Raw genomic sequence first — 17,514 nt, 5'->3', positions numbered from 1 at the left:
GGGCATGAACTCACAACCCTGAGATCAAGAGTTGGATGCTTAACTAACTGAGTCACCCAGGTGCCCCAGTATTTCACAGTTCTATTCTATTCTGTTACAAATGAGTGTATAAAATCTTAGAAGCTTATATGGCAATGTAGAAGTTAAAAGAAGAACAGTAGTGGGGTGCCTGGGTGGCAGTTAAGTGTCCAACTCCTGATTTCAGCTCAGGTCATTATCTTATGGTCATGACATTGAGCCCCACATTGGCTCTGTGCTAGGCATATAGATTTAAGATTCTCTCTCTCCACCCTCTGCCTCTTCCCTGCTCACTCTTGTGTGCTCTCTCTCTTAATTGCTCTCTTTCTCTCTCTCAAAAAGAAAAAAGAGCAAACTTGATGGGTTGATCAGATTCTTCTCCCAGAGATCAAAGATTTGCAAAATGTTATTGGAAGATCTGTGTTCAAGATAGTGTAATTGTAGGAGAGCAGATCTTTCAACTCTTGAGGAAAGTTGTCTAGATGTTCTGGGTAGCAGTGACCAATTGGTGCCATAAACGTCACCAACTTTGCCAGTTCTTTGCTGGGTTTATTTGGTTGCAGTTTGAAAATCTCTACTGAGATTTGCATTGAAGTTGATTTAGAATTATTTTAGGTGGTGCTTACATTCTGTAGTTATTCTTCCTAGTACTTTCTTAGATCTGTTCATCTATTAAGATTTCCTACTTAGCCCTTGAAAGCAGTGTGATTTTGCCACCCCTCTTAAAAAAATCTGAGTGATGGCCAGTAGATTATATATTTCTTGAGGGTAAAGAGAGGATAGCTTTCTTTATATCAAACAGCAGTCCTGGTGTATAGCAAGTAGGGAGTAAATGGTCTTTTTAAAACCTAAATTGGATTGTGTTCTTTTGCTAAGTGAAGTGCTTCAATTCTGTTAAAAATAACCTTTTCAAAGTCTTTGTGAAATACAAACTTGAAAAATTGCAGCTTTATCTCCTCTTTTAATTCTAAAATGAAATAAGGCTGATTGATATCCTAGAACCTGTTTGTTAGGAATAATTAACCTAATCTATTTAATAAGTACATTTAGTATTCAGTTTTGGAAGTTAAATGGATTAAATAGAGGATTTGTTTCACGTGACCCATGGTTTTGATTTTTCTGTTTCGTAGTATACCATGCGTTAGAAGGGATGTATGCTGGTTAAGTGATTATATAGCCTGACTTACTCAGACATTTTAAGTGTCCAGACAGAAGGAAAAGTGAAGCTAAATTCTGGAAACCGCCAGAATGTCTTCAGACATGGGGAAAATAACTGTGGGAAAGGACAATTGAAGTTTTTTGATGTAAGAGCACAGAAAAATAAGATTTTTTTAATAGCTGACTTACAGTATTGCATATTCTTTTTGGACTTCTGTGTTTTCCACGTTATGTACTAGAAAACAAAGCATATAAAGCATATGGTCTCGAAGAGACAAACTTAATTACCTTATTAAATTTTGGCCAGCTAGGCCTTTTGTATGCATTTTTTTGTTAGTATATTGCTGATTATTTTTCACTGGCAGCATATTCACTTTAATCCTATGTGCCCCGAAATCTTACTTTAGTGAGCATGTATACATAATTGTATCTGTACATTCCTTGGGTCAGGGAAGAAAGTGGTGGTAGTAAAAACTGTTTAGCATGTTGGAACAAGAGGGTTACTTTTATTTTCTTGGAATTTATTTATATCCAATTTCATCCAGAAATGTAATAAAATATAAGGAGGAAAAGGAGGAAGCATAATTCAATGACTAAGAATAAAATTTGGATTTGGGTTTTCTTGGCAGCAAAGGTAAAAATGGAAATATGGTAAAATACATAGCACTAAACTGGAAGGAGGAATAAGACCAATTTTCCAGGGGTAAATCTTTTCTTGACAGATTTTAAAGAACTGTTTAAATTGGGAATTAACATAAAAAGCTGTTTCTTTAATTTTTTGTTTGTTGTTTGTTTTTGCTAGAGGCCCTAGTTAAAGGGCTAGGACCAAGCATTAGCATTTCAAGCCAATGGAAGAAATTTTTTATGGGGTTGGTTTGAATTTGGGCTGCACATGTGTTTTTTATTTGGCTAACAGATTTTTTTTTCTTCAAAATACTTCAAACATTCAGAATACAGAGACCAATATAATTAACATTCATGTATCTACTCTACAGCTGTATTAAATCTTAACATTTTTCTCATTTCCATTTTTTTAAGAAAAAAATTGCACATACAGTTGAAGCACCTTCTTGGATTACATTTCAGTTTCTTTACAGAAGTAATGATTATCATGAATTTGGTGTTGATCATTCCTAATGCCAATTTTTATGTAATAACTGCATAGAAATACGTTTATAAACAAATCATAATATTGTTTTCCATATTTTCAAACTTGATGTAAACAACGTTCTGCATATTCTGTAACTTGTTTTTCATGAAATGTCTTTATTTATTTATTAAAAAAAATTTTTTTTTAACGTTTATTTATTATTGAGAGACAGAGAGACAGAGCATGACCAGGGGAGGGGCAAAGAGAGGAGGAGACACAGAATGCGAAGCAGGCTCCAGGCTCTGAGCTGTCAGCACAGAGCCCGATGAGGGGCTCGAACTCACAAACCGCGAGATCATGACCTGAGCCGAAGTCGGATGCTCAACCGACTGAGCCACCCAGGTGCCCCTATTTTTAATTTTTTTGAATTTATCTTAGAGAGCGAGCCTGCATGACAGTGTGGGAGGGGCAGAGAGATAGGGAGACTGAAGATCCAAATTGGGCTTTTGTGCTGACAGCGTAGAGCCCGATGTGGAGAGCCTCATGTAGGGCTGGAACTCATGAACTATGAGATCATGACCTAAGCTGAAGTTGGAGGCTTAACCAACTGAGCCACCCAAGCACCCCATGAAACATGTCTTTTAGATTCATATGAAACTGTTGATACATTACCATTTTTGACCTACAAGAATGACAGTTTCCTGTGGTTCAGCCTAATTATAGTCATCACTTTTATCTGGGGTACAATTACATTATTATATGAATACATCCATTTTTAATTTATCATGTTGATAGGTATTTAGGTTGTTTCCAATTTTTCCTCTTTTAAAAACAATGCTACGTTGAACATTCCTGATTAGGAATCCTTGTGCACATATTTCAGCTCTTTGGCAGGTTTTCTAAACTGCATGTTGGAAGCCATTAATGGGTTCTGAAATCAGTTTTAATCAGGAATTAAAATAGGATAGAAAAGTATTAGGTTGTATTACAAGCAGTATGGATAAAATGTTTTGTGAAAATTTTGTTTCTTTTTGTGTATGTGTATCTATGTGGTTACTAAGTGTTTTTTTTTAAGTTTATTACAATTTTTTTTTTTAATGTTTATTTATTTTTGAGAGAGAGAGACAGAGCCTGAGCTGGGAGGGACAGAGAGAGAGAGGGAGGCACAGAATCCAAAGTAGGCTTCAGGCTCTGAGCTATCAGCACAGAGCCTGATGCAAGCCTCAAACTCACAGACGGGGAAATCATGACCTGAGCTGAAGTCGGATACTTAACTGACTGAGCCACCCAGGTGCCCCTGTGGTTACTAAGTTTGAAATGAAGTGAAAATTACCCAGAAATGAAGTTATTGGGTTGGAGATTATGGAGATTATGGGAACTTTTAACTGTGTCATAGATTGCCTAATTATCCTCCCAAATTGTGCCACTTTATTTTAGCACGAGAATATGAGAATTTGCTGTTTCTAAATCATTAGGATCCATGGCATTGCCAGATTTTTTTATGTGTTTACAAATCAGATGATATTTTTACAGAAAAGTATCATATCATCTTTATTTTTCTTGATTAATTAATGAGATTGAACATGTTTCAATTGTTGAGTGACTATTCAAGTTTCCATTTCTTGAATTGACTATCTGCTACCTGTCCTGCCTATTCCTTTGTCTTTTTAAATTGATTATAGGAGCTTATTAAATATTTTAGTTGTGTCTGCTAAATGAATTGCAAATATTTTCTTCCAAGCTATGTGGTTTGTTAATTTTTTATATGGTTTTGTTGAATATAAATGATTATTAAATCTATCACCATTTTCCTTATTTGTGTCCTTTGTGTCTTAAGAAATCTATTCCATACCCCAAGGTCATTAAGAGTCTTCCATATTTCTTTCTAAAAGTTTTTGAAAAAATGTTTTGAATATTTTGCCTGAAAAAAAAAAGGTATTTTTATATAATAGGCAGCGATCTAATTTAATTTTTTATATGCATAATCAGTTACTACAGATTTAATCTAATTTTTTATATGCATAATCAGTTATTACAGCACCATTTAACTGTGTGTTTTAGAATTTGAATTGTTAATCTTTTAAGCAGTTTTGGTTCAACACAGTAACAGCCTTTGTCTTTACTCAGGCTGTTTCACATGTTCAAGTTTGTGACTTCTGGGCAAGAGGAAATGATTGAGCGATTACTTGATTCAGAAGTACAACCTAGAGGAGTAGATAGATACAGAGCATATTTGTAGATCTCACCCATGTCATTTTTCTCAGCCACTTTTGTAATAGAACTGGTGTGCATTTTAAGGATACACTTTGAGGAAACAGATTTCTGTCTTTTGCATTGCTGGTTAATATCCACAGACTTTGGAAACCAGATAAGCAGGTGTTCCATTGACATCTTGATACTTGAAACTTCAGAATATAGTTGACCTTTGAACTACATGGGTTTGAACTGTGCAGGTCTACTTAATACGTGAATTTTTTGTAGTGCAGTACTGTAAATGTATTTTCTCTTATGATTTTCTTAATAACCTTTTTTTGCCCTCTAGCTTACTTTATTGTAATGGTACAGTATATAATATAGCATAAATCCAGTGTCTTCCCTCCAATTCTGTTTCTTAAAGGCTTAGAACTTGACTTTATATTTTGGGAATTTGACAAAATAAATTCAGATTTTTTTTTTACTGAGGAGTAGAAACTTTTTTGGTCATGTTTATGGTTTAGCTTTTTAAAAAGTCAAATTTATTGAGTATAGTTTACACTCTATAAGATTCACCCTTTTTTTAGAGGTACAGTTCTGTGAATTTTTGCAAACATTGCTGAAGGATTTTTTTATGCCAAAGTGGACTTGATAACTAGTGGAAAGGCCTATAAAGTAGCAGGGCAGCAAATAACAGTTGGCATCTTTTTATCACTTTAGAAATCTTTATAGGAAGATTTGCATTAGGCATAACAATAGACCAGTTGTGTGGTCTGCTCCACTGACTTTTCCCCCAACTGTCATTCACATGATGATGGGATTTGTTTTTTTTTTTTTCCCCTCAAGAAAGTTGGTCAAGTGGGATATGCCAGTTAGAACAGGTTCCATGTGATTTTACTTAAAAGTTGGCTTACTTCATGCTAGGGCAAAAAAAAAAAAAAAGTAGTGTAAATGATTCAAAGTGTTGCCTGTCTTTATATATTCAAAATAATTAAAAAAAATTTTTTTTAATGTTTTTATTTTTGAGAGAGACAGTGTGAGTGGGGGAGGGGAAAAGAGTGAGGGAGACACAGAATCTAAAACAGGCTCCCTGAGCTGTCAGCATAGATAGAGCCTGAGGCAGGGCTCGAACCCACGAGCTGTGAGATCATGACCTGGGCTGAAGTCAGATGCTTAACCACCTGAGCCACCCAGGCTCCCCTATTCAAAGTAAATTTTAAAAAATAAACTGTTTGATTTGAAATGTTTCTTTGTGTTTATAGCAGTTAAGGTTTTATGAACATGAAGGCTTGAGAATGCTTATCTTAAAAATTGAGGTATTTCTTCTCAGTTGTCAGCTGTACCATTTTCTTAAGGGCTGTATCAGTAGCATATGTTGGGAACTTTTCCCATTTTATCAGTCACTCCCCCCCCCCCCCCATTCCAGTTTTGTTTTATTGACATTTTTCTACTCAGAAATGTTTTGAGTGTCTGGGGAAGAATTCCAATTTTAATCAGTCGTTTCATTGGTTCTGGTATGTAGCAAGGCTCTATGTTCTTCCCTGTTTTTTGACTGTTTCTTAATATTTTCAACGTTGTTGTAAAGTACAACATATTATCAGTGTTCAAACTCCTGATTTTGGCATTTAAGTAGTATGCATTTAGTAGAGCTTATGTTTCATGGAAACAGAGGGTTGTGAATAAGAGCATTGACTTGGGTGTTAGGCAGAGTAGGTTGATTAGGTAGGTTAGTTTGCCACTTGTAAATATAGTTAACTCAGGCAAGTTATTTAGAAGTTTCCTGGGGGTTTTGTCATTTCCAAAATGGAGGAAATAATTGTACCTATCCCCCAGGATTGTTGTAAAGATTAAAGAGATAATTCATGGGAAATGTTCTTTGCATGTAGTAAGTACTCCTCCTCTTTCTCCTCCTGTTCTTCTCCTCCTCTTTCTCCTCCTCCTACACATCCAACAAAGGTTTTGAGTTCCTACTTTGCATCCGTGTTATGAAACAAAAATGGATTCTAAAGGTTTTCTGACCCTAAGAAGTTTCCAGGAGGGGAAGGCAAACATGTAAATGGATAAATGCAGTAAATTGTGACAGGTGCTATAATAAAAACATTAATAAGAATAAAGGAGTTAGTGTTAGGAGCCTGGGGAGGTCAGGGAAATTATTTCTGCCCCTGAACTTCTTACAAAGTTTGAGTAGTAATTCCCTATACATTTATTTGGCAGATACTTTTTTTGAATACAGTTAGTGTGTGCCAGTTGCTGTTTTAGGTGCTAGGAATATAGGAATAAAGAAGACAATGTCTGTTCTCTCAGGGGCTTTCATTCTAATGGGAAAAGAGCAGTAGTAAACAAAAATCTCACAAGAAAGAGATTAAAAGGTCATGTGGTAAGGAGTAAGTTGAGTTAGGAGGTGCCAATTTAGATTGTGTAGACAGAAGGATTCTTTGAGTAGGTGACTTTTAAATTGAGATCAGCATGTGTAGAAGGAGCCTGCAATGGGGATGATCAGAGGGATGAGCATTCCAGGCTTTGGGAAACCTGGTGACATAAAGCCTTTTGAGCTTTTGGAGTGTTAGAGGAACAGACAGGTCAGTGGATGCAATGTAGTGTGCAAGGGGGACAGTGGTACAAGAAGAGGTCAAAGGTAGGGCTAAAATCAATTAAGGTTTTGTAAGCCAGGATAAAGGTTTTCTAGTTATAAAGGAAAGTTATTGGAGGGCTCAAAACAAGGGGGTGCCTTTTGATAAAGATCACTGTGACTGCTGTGTGAGTAGTGGATTCTGGATTCTAAAGCATAAGGAATGGGGATAGTTGGGTAACAAAGATGGAACCAAGGAGACCTTTATAGGCTAGTGTATTAGGACAGGTGAGAGAGATTTTATTTTCTGGCTGAAACCAGAAAGTAATAGAAATGGGTAGATTTGGACTATGTTTTGAAGACTGAATTAGTAGGACTTGCTGAGTGTATTATGACAGCTCTTATTACGTTCTTTGGTGCCTAAATAATGTTTTATAGGTATATGTTGCATCACGTATCACATGGTAATAATTGTGAAGAGTATTATGTAAACATTTTAATAATATTGTATCTAATTTTGACCTTCTTATGCTAGATAGGATATGAAAAAATTGGGTAGAGTCCAGTAAAGTCTCCAGGAAATGATCAGAAATTAAAAAATGAGTCCTTTATGGAAAAGCTTAATGAATAAGAATTATTTAGCCTGGATTGGTCAAAGTTGAATTAACAATAATGATTTGCAGCAAACTAGTGGATATTATCATTGTGGAAGACTAAAATGATGATGTCTTTTGATATTCATCCTGAATACTATGGATTTCTAGACCTTAAGGAGTATTAAATATTTGAAGAAATGCTTCTGGGAGAGCCTCATCTTTGGAGACCTTTGAGAATCTATTGAATGATTTCCACTTGGTATAAAGAATTGAACCCATCACATATTTTGAAATCATGTATTGGGTTTGATTCTTTATATTGCTTAGTGAGGAAGAGTAGGTATTGGTTAGTTATCATTTCCATACTTTTGCATTTCATTATGTGATTATAAGCTAGGGCTTCCGCCATTTAGTTTAAACACTACATTTATACTTAGCTAATTCTTTTGTATACTATGGGTACCTCATCTTCCAAATAAAAAAATGGCAGAACGAAATGCACAAATTTAATGAAATGGCATTAAGGTGGTTTTTTAAATTAAAAAAAAAATTTTAATGTTTATTCTTGAGAGAGAGAGAGAGAGAGAGAGACAGAATCAAGCAGGCTCCAGGCTCTGAGCTATCAGCACAGAGCCCATCGCGGGACTCAAACTCCCGAACCATGAAATCATGACCTGAGCCCAAGTCGGGTGCTTAACTGACTGAGTCACCCAGGTACCCCTAAGGTGTCTTTTTAATACTGGTTTGTCATTAGTGTTTGTTGTGACTGGAAACTACACAATCTTCAAATATGACTATTGCTACTTGGTGTGTGGTATTTAGCTGGGCTTTCTCACTAGTGATCTCATTCTATTGCCAACCTCACAGGGCATAATTTAAGTTAATTCTTGGTGCTTTGCCTCTGTTAGCTTATTCAGTTCTCACAACTATGCATGACATGGAGATTGTTGACTCTTTTACACATTAATTTGCCATCTGCCATGGACCTTTGAAGTTGTTAAAAATTAGTATATTAAGTCTTCAGATTCTGAGGGCCAGTAGTGCAGTGTCTCTTTGTATTAGTTGGGACACAATGAGTAGCGTGTAATAGTTGAAATCTAGGAGCATCACTTTCTAGTTCTATAATTAGATTATTCAGTGGTAGAGGACAGGCTGCCAAATATGTCCCCAGGTTTTTGTTGGCTTCCTCTAAGGTGAAAGTAGCCAATTTCAAAGTGACTGGAAAGTTGTATACTGAAACTATTCTGTGGTCTATCATTCCACACTGAGGTAAGCCTTTGAAGTTGGTGCATGGTTAATGAGATTCCTGATATCAAATTCATGCTTTTCCTTCATTGGAAACCTGAATGGTACAAAATGTTCTACATGGAAGTATTGGTATGTTGTGTCCCTTATTACCTCCTCTTTCAGACTTCATTGTGAAGTAAAATATAGTGGATACAAATTGTTCAGATTTAGTTGTTCAACTAATGGAATGGGATTATTTTTTAGGATGGAATAGTTTATTCCATCAGTAGGATCAGTAAGGATATTAAAGGTGCTAGATTTTCTTTTGAACCCTAGCTTTTTCCTTTTTAACCACTATCAATGAAGTACTGATGTGTGTTACTTGACTGGCTTAAGTTTTTACAGAATTCGGATGGAAGATTTCTGTCACGCTAACTGCAGGGAAAGTGGTTGATCTCTTAAAATTAATACTTACAGAATGGTACAGTGATGGGGGAGAGGTGTCCTCTGGATACTAGAATGTTGTTCCTTGCTGGTTATGTGACATTTATGCTTTGTGATGTTTGTGAACTCTGTGTGCTTTCTTGAATGTATTTTTTACATCAATAAAAAGTTTATTAGCAAAGAGGCAATGCAGTACTGTAGTATATTTTTCTGGATTGCAGCCTTGACATCTTATTTCACAGTTCTTAAAACTTTAATTTGGTACCTTTTTCTATATTTTACAGGCTCTGGACTTTATGGGCTCTAAGCTGAGCATGTTTTTTTGAAATATATTTCTATTTTCTTTATTCATCCAATTTTTAATGGTAATTTGACTTACAATTTTTAAATTTCTTTTCATTTATTCCCCAAGTAGGGATCAGTGAATTGAGCTTTCTCTTTGCTAATATTAATCATTTATTAATAAAACTATAGAAGTAGCATTGATTAATAAGAGCACCAGGAATGAGCACTAGAGCACTAGATTGAAATTTTAGCTTACCAGTTACTAGTTGTGTGTTAGTTACTCAGACTGTTTTGCTTTATGTCCTCATCTATAAAGTGGGGATTGATAGTACCCATCTCATATCTCACAGAGTTTTAACTGAATTAATTCTTGTATATTACTTAAAAGACACAGTGCCTGGTGTATCATAAGCACTAAATAAGCTATAGTTGCTATTACCATTTTTCTTACTGTGATAAAATATACATATGAAGTTTACTATTTTGAGCATTTTTAAGTTTATATTTCATTAGTGTTTAATATATTTACAATGTTGTGTAACCTTTACCAGTATCTATTCCAGAACTTTTGAATCACCTAAAACAAAAACTAACCATTAGCAATAACTCGCCATTACCCCCTCTCACTAGCCCTGATAATCTGTGTTCTGTCAATTGTACCATGAATCCAAACTTAATCCTCTTTTGTTATTTATTAATAGCTTAATATTTCATTGTATGTTTTTAAAAAATTTTTAATGTTTTATTTTTGAGAAGGAGAGAGAGAGAGGAAGAGAGTACGCATGGGGGAGGGGCAGAGAGAGAGGGAGACACAGAATCCGAAGCAGGCTCCTTGCTCCAAGCTGTCAGCACAGATCCCGACATGGGGCTTGAATTCGGGAACCTGGAGATCATGACCTGAGCGGAAGTCGGACGCTTAACCGACTGAGCCACCCAGGCACCCCATTTCATTACGTGTTTATATTACATTTTGTTTATCCATTCATTGTCCATGGATGCTAGTAGAGTTTCCATGTTTTGTCTATTGGGAGTATTGGTATACAAGTATCTATTTGAATTTTTGTTTTCAATTTTTAGTATATGTCCAGGAGTGGAATTGCTGAATCACAGTAATTCTGTTTACCTTTTTGAGGAACTTTTGAGGAATCTGTTACTCTTGTTTTTATTATCATTATGGTCGCCATTATTTGGTGAAATGTATTGATGAGATTTTTTTTTAGAAATTACTACCGAGGTGCTATTAGCATTGTGGTATGTATTTTTATCGGAAACTATGTGCATGATTTTCCACTCCTTGCATTGAAATTTCTGGTGTGGAGTATTATGTATAAAACTGTGGAGCTGGACTTGCCTGCTTTCTCTCTTTTTTTTTGAATTAAACTTTTCTGTTGGAGATAATTGTAGGTACATGTGCAGATGAAGATATGATACAGAGATCCCCATACACTTTGCCTAGTTTCTCCCACTGCTAAAATCTTACAAAACTATATCTAGTGTAATATTGTAATCATGATACTGACATTGTTTTTTCTTTTTATGATACTGACATTTTTAAGATACAGGACAATTTTTTTTTTTTTTTTAATTTTGAAATTTAGTTTACAGAGCAGGGAGGGGGCAGAGAAAGAATCTTAAGCAGGCTCCACGCTGAACGCAAAGCCCCACATGGGGCTTGATCTTTCGACTGTGAGATCATGACCTGAGCCAAAATCAACAGTCAGCCGCTTGACTGAGCCCCCTAGGCGCCCCAAGATACAGAACAATTCTGTTACCCCAAGGATCTTTCATGGTGACCTTTTATGACCGTATCCACTTCTCACTCCTATGCCTGCCTTAAGTCCTGACAACCACTAGTCTGTTCTCCATTTCTGTATTTTTGTTATTTCAAGGATGTCATAAAAATGGAATCATACAGTGTATTACTTTTTGGGATTTTTTTTTCTCCCTAATTAAAAAATTGTAAAATGTATATAAAATTTACTGTCTTTTTTACTACACATTTTAAAAATGTGCAGTCATGTTGTGCATTTTGTGCAGCCATTTATCTATAGAATTCTTTTCATCTTACAAAATGGAAACTATAAATTAAGCAGTAATTCTCTGTCCCCCCCCACCCCCCAAACCCTGGATACCATCATTCTACTTTCTCTCTCTGTGATTTTGGCTACTTTAATAAGTTCTCTCATACAAGTAGAATCATGTAGCATTTGTTCTTTGTGATTGGCTTATTTCACTTAGCAAAATGCCACAGTTCATCCAGGTTGTAGTGTGTGTCAGAATTTCCTTCCTTTTTGAGGCTAAGTAGTATTTTATATGTATAGACTATATTATTGATTCATTCATTGATAAGACACTTGGGTTGCTTCCATGTGTTAGCTGTTATAAGTAACGCTGTTATGAATATGAATGTATAAATGTCTCTCCTGGACCCTGCTTTGAATACTTTTGAGTGTATACCCAGAAATAGAATCGCTAGATCATATAGTGATTCTATTTTTAATTTTTTTGAGGGAACTACCATACTGTTTTCCACATCTTGCCTGTTTTTAAAATTGAGGGCAACATAAAAGTCAAAATCACAAAATAGGTGAAGTAATACTAATCGTACTGATATCTAATAACAAGCCCAACTTATGATTAAATATAAATAATTTTAAATCCTTTTCTTTTTTGCATTTGTCCCCCTAGAGAATGGGACATTTATTCGTTCATTCAAGAAACCTATATTGAATGTCTCCTGTATATCTTGCAATTTGTGTTTCAGCAGTGAACAAAACAGGAATCCTTGCCCTTATGCAACATGCAAACTATTGTTTTTTAAAAAATACATTTCCTAGAATAGAGTTATATTTCTAGACCTGAAGTGTCAAACAATTAAGTTAGCAATTTCTTCAGGTAGAAAAAATTGCTTTTGAGGTACATGTAAGTAACCTCGGTGTTTTTAAGCAGTGTAATAACTTTATGCAGTATTATTTGAAGGGAAAGTGAAGTCTATGAAGTGGGAATTTAAAATTTTCCATTGCTTTTCCATTAGAAAGGCAACCTGGTGTTAGTACATTTGCCTGGGAGTCAAGAGATCTAGGTTCCAGTCCATCATGTAATATTTGGTATTCTCCTAGATTCTTCACTTTCATTTTTGTCCCTCACTTCTTTTTAAAGGATTTTGGCCACTGTTGTTAGGCTGGTAACTATGTTAGATCACTTTTGTTACTGGTAACACCCAGTACTATTTTCAAGCTTATTCTCTTTTCTTAATTTGTGCTTCCTGATATCAGCTGAATATTTGTTACTTCAAACTTCATTTCCAAAAACAAATTCATTACTTTCCCCTTTAACATCCCTTCATCTCAATGAATGGTATTCTCTAAATACACTTAACTGCCTAAGCAAAAAACCTGAGTCATCTAATGTCTTTGTATTCTTCATTGACCCTCATTTAATCAGTCATCCAGTGTTGATATTTCTCTACTGAGTATATCTTGAATCTGTCCCTTGTCCTCTAATTTTTGAATAGACCTTACTATTCTTGTTTGCATATGCTTTTTGCACAGAATACTTTTCATCTATTGTGATTGGCAAACCCCCTCTATAAAACCTTGAACATTGTTTTTGGGAGAAATGTTGTAGCATGTGTCAGTACTTCATTACTTTTTTTTTTTATTGTGAAAAAAAATAAAATTTACATTTTAACCATTAAAAAAATGTTTACTTTGAGACAGAGGGAGAAAGTGAGCACGAGTTGGGGGAGGGGCAGAGAGAGGGAAAGAGAGAATTGCAAGCAGGCTCTACAGGTCAGCGCAGAGCCCAAAGCAGTGCTTGATTTCCTGAATCGTGAGATCATGACCTGAGCTAAAGTTGAGTCGGATGCTACACTGACTGAGCCACCCACATGTCCCCATTTTAACCCTTTTTTAAGTGTACAATTCATTAAATACATTTACATGTTGTGTAACCATCCCCACCATTTCCAGAACTTTTTCATCATCCTAAAAAAAATATGTACCAATTAATAACTCCTACTCCTTCCTTTCCATTCCTTCTGGTAACTTCTGTTTTACTTGCAGTCTCTGTGAATTTGCCTATTCCAGTAACCTCATGAAAGTGGAACCATACAATATTTGTCTTTTGTGTTTGGTCTGGTTTATTTAGTACATAGCATAATGTTTACAACATTGGTTCATGTTATAGCATGTATTAGAATTTCATTTCTTTTTATGGCTGAAGAATAATCCATATTATGATTATACCACATTTTGTTTATCCATTCGTCTGTTCTTTCAGCTTTTCACCCGTTGTGACCAGTCCTGCTATGTAGATTTGTTCTCTGCCCTCCTCTAGCTTTATATTTATATGTATACACACATACACATTTTGTAAGGTGGTTACCACAGTCCAGTAATTGACACATCTATCAACTGACAGTTACCTCCCCCTCCCTTATCTGTCTAGTAAAAACACTTAAGATTTACCCTCTTAATATACAATGTTAAGTATGTATACAAGTATTCAAGTATACAATATTCAAGTATACAATACAACATTATTAACTGTAATCACCGTGTTGTATATTAGATCTCCAGAACTTACTCATCCTGTGTAACTGAAACTTTGCACCCTTTGATTAACCTCTCTCTGTGTCCTGTACTACCCAGCCCCTGGCAACCACCATTCTTTCTGTTTTTTGAGTTTGACTTTTTTAGATGACAAATGTTAAGTGAGCTCATGCGATATTTGTTGATCTGTGTCTGGCTTATTTTACTGAACATAATGTCAAGTAATTATTAACAGTTATTATAATTATATGTAATATATATTTTAATATTATATATTATATATTATATATATAATATATATATTATATATAATACTTAATATTAATATATATTAATATTACATATTAATATAATTGACACTTAACCATCTGAGCCACCCAGGTGCTTCTAGAGTTATTTTTAATAGTTTTGTTTTATAACTTTTAAAGTTAAAAGTGATGCCCACAACATCATTACACTATTAGAGTATTCTGTATTTGAGTCTATACTTGCCTTTGCCAGTGAGTGTTATAATTTCATATGTTTTCATGTTATTAATTAGTATCCTTTCATTTCAGTTTGAAGAACTCTTTTTAGCATTTCTTGTAAGGCAGGTGTGGTGGTGAAGAACTCCCTCAGCTTTTGTTTGGGAAAGTCTTTATCTCTCATTTGTTTCTGAAGGACTGTTTTGCTGGGTATTGTTGGTGAAGATGGTTTTTTGTTTTTGTTTTCTTTTAGCATTTTTAATATGTCATCCCATTTTCTCTTGGCCTGCAGAGTTTCTGCTGAGAAATCTGCTTATTGCCTTATGGAGGTTTCCTTGTATATCATGAGTTGCTTTTCTCTTTCTGATTTCGAACTTCTCATTTTGTCTTTAACTTTTGAGATTTGGTTATAATGTGTTGTTGTGTAATCATTTTAGGATTGGTCCTATTTTGGGACCTCTGAGCCTCAAGTATCTAGAGGTCTATATCCTTCCCATAATATGGGAAGTTTCAGGCATTGTTCCGTTAATTTTTTTTAAAGTTTATTTATTTATTTTGAGAGAGAGTGTGAGCATGTGCACGAATGGCAGAGGGGCAGAGAGTGAGGAGAGAGAGAGAATCCAAAGTTGACTCTGCGCTGTCCATGCAGAGCCTGACTTGGAGTCTTGAACCCACAAACCGTGAGATCGTGACCTGAGCCGAAGTCAAGAGATGGACGCTTAACCAACTGAGCCACGTAGGCACCTCTCTGCCATTGTTTCTTTAAATAAGTTTTCTGCCTTTTTTCTCCCTCTTTTCTTTCTGGGACTCCCACTATGGGTATTTTGGTTCATTTGATGGTAGCCCATAATTCCTGTAAGTTTTCTTCATTGTTTTTCATTTGTTTTTCTTTTTTCTTCTCTGACTCAGTAATTTGAAATGACATGTTTGAGCTCAGAGATTCTTTGTTGTGTTTGATTGAATATGCTTTTGAAGTTTTCTATTGCGGTTTTCATTTTATTTATTGTATTCTTCAGCCCCAGAATTAGTGTTTGATTATTTTTTGTGATTTCTATATTTTTGTTGAACTTCTCGTTTTTATGTCTTTTTCTGATTTCATTGAGTTGTTTATCTGTGCTCTCATGTAGGTCACTGAGTTTCCTTAAAAAGCAGTTTTGTTGTTTATACTGAAAGGCTCCCATTTATTTTTTCCTAGGGCAGTGCCCTGAAGTTTTGAAGGCCGTGTACCATCTTTCAATCCAGGAGAGTTGAGCCAGCCATCTGTGATTGCTTTGTCTATGATTTTCAGTGTTTTGCATGAGCTGGTTTCATTGGGGAAGAGCACATGGAGTGCTGGGGGCACATGGGGCCTAGTTGGGGTTATCTTCAGGTAATGTGTCTTATGAGGTTTGTGGGTAGGCCTCTTGCTGGAGCCTGTGAGTGGTCAGTAACATCCATGGCACTTTATTGAATTCTGTGCCCTAGTTGCTGTGAGCCCTGTTTCTCTTCCCTGCTTTGTCTCAGTGTTCTGGGTGGAATGAGAATGAAGGGGCCCCTGAGCAGCATCCTGTAGATCTGGGGAAGTGGGTGCTCATTTTGTTCTCACTTTCCCCTGTGGTAGAAATCACAGGTGGAGGGATTCTTTCTTGGCACTGATTTGTGCTGCTTTAGGGAAAGTATGCCATTGGTGAAGTTGTAACTGTTCTTTTTACTTTCTTCAGTGTACTTACTTGCAGATTTTTTTCCTCCAAAGAGCTTATGAGACCTCTCTGGGACTCCAGGGTTCCCACAAAGGTACTCTAGTCCATGGGCAATTATCAAAATTGCTGTTTCGTGGGAAATGAGTGCTGAAAACTCCTGTTCCTTCTTGTTGATATCACTCTCTGTTGATTCCTTTTTAAGCAACATATTAGATTGTAAGATTTTTCGTGATGTTTGCATGACTTAACTGATCATGTTAACTCAGATAATAAAATGATTTTGGAAATGTTTACAATGATTTAGATTGGACTTTATATTGAACTTTTAAGAAATTGATGTATAAATTCCTATCTATAGAAAACAGTTTTAAAGTGGTGTTGAGATAAATCTCTAGCTTTGAAAAATGTAATAGACCAAGTTGGACATTTATTTTCAGTGTTGGTTTTCATCATAACTATGTGGTATCTTGTCATCAGTTGAGTTGTAGTCTGTGGATGATTTTGTGGTAATTATAAACTAAGTAAGAGATGAGTAAAAGTTTAAGTTTAAGACATTTCTTCTAAAGTCTTAAAAATTTGAGGGAGGCATATGTCCCTACTGTTCACATCAAATTCTTCACTTTCCATTGAAATCATTAGTCATTCGTAGTCACTAAGTGACTGAAATTATAGATTCCTCACATCTTCCCCCTGTACCCCTCAATATGTGGTGTAATAGTTGAAAGCTGCCACTCAACTTTTTTTTTTTTAATTCCAAATTGAGGACAATTAAAAAAATCACAGATGGATAATTTGTGTGCAGTTTTATGTAGGTAAAACTAGGAGTGAATTGATTTCTGTTTGGGGACTGGGCAGCTACTTCAGACATTGCTAGAATTATATTTCATGGCTTATGTGTTGCTAAATATAATACATGAAAATAACCAATTCTAAAAGGAAAAAAATATCACTGATTAATCCACTACTCTATCTGAATGATTTTAGTTTTTTTATATTTGTTTCTGTCAAAGTTTCTTTTTTTTTTTTTTTAAATTTTTTTTTCAACGTTTTTATTTATTTTTGGGACAGAGAGAGACAGAGCATGAACGGGGGAGGGGCAGAGAGAGAGGGAGACACAGAATCGGAAACAGGCTCCAGGCTCCGAGCCATCAGCCCAGAGCCTGATGGCGGGGCTCGAACTCACGGACCGCGAGATCGTGACCTGGCTGAAGTCGGACGCTTAACCGACTGCGCCACCC

General features: G+C 35.5%; 1 protein-coding gene across 2 annotated transcripts in view; it reads left to right on the top strand.

The window, feature by feature from the left end:
• Positions 1-17,514, top strand: part of ADIPOR2 (adiponectin receptor 2) — a 77,628-nt gene that overhangs the window by 5,924 nt on the left and 54,190 nt on the right. The gene's annotated exons all lie outside the window — the stretch shown is intronic.

The sequence above is a fragment of the Lynx canadensis genome, chromosome B4 (assembly GCF_007474595.2).
Source record: "Lynx canadensis isolate LIC74 chromosome B4, mLynCan4.pri.v2, whole genome shotgun sequence".
NCBI lineage: Eukaryota > Metazoa > Chordata > Mammalia > Carnivora > Felidae > Lynx > Lynx canadensis.
Note: the sequence above shows the minus strand (reverse complement) of the source record. Positions and strands in the feature narration are given on the sequence as shown.